This window comes from Lupinus angustifolius, chromosome LG16, assembly GCF_001865875.1.
Source record: "Lupinus angustifolius cultivar Tanjil chromosome LG16, LupAngTanjil_v1.0, whole genome shotgun sequence".
NCBI lineage: Eukaryota > Viridiplantae > Streptophyta > Magnoliopsida > Fabales > Fabaceae > Lupinus > Lupinus angustifolius.
The window spans coordinates 1,138,248-1,138,490 of NC_032024.1; positions in this window are offsets into that span (position 1 = coordinate 1,138,248).

A 243-nucleotide genomic window follows, 5' to 3' on the forward strand; every position below is an offset into this window, starting at 1 on the left:
AAGCACAAGGCTAGACTTGTGGCAAAAGGGTTCCTACAGAAGCAAGGCTTGGATTTTGAAGAAGTCTTTGCACCAGTGGCCAGATTAGAAACCATAAGACTTGTTATAGCAATAGCAAGCTCAAGGAAGTGGCACATTTGTCAAATGGATGTGAAATCTGCTTTCCTAAATGGTCCATTAGACAAGGAAGTCTATATAGTACAACCCCCTGGCTTTGAAATTCCAGAACAAGAGCACAAAGTC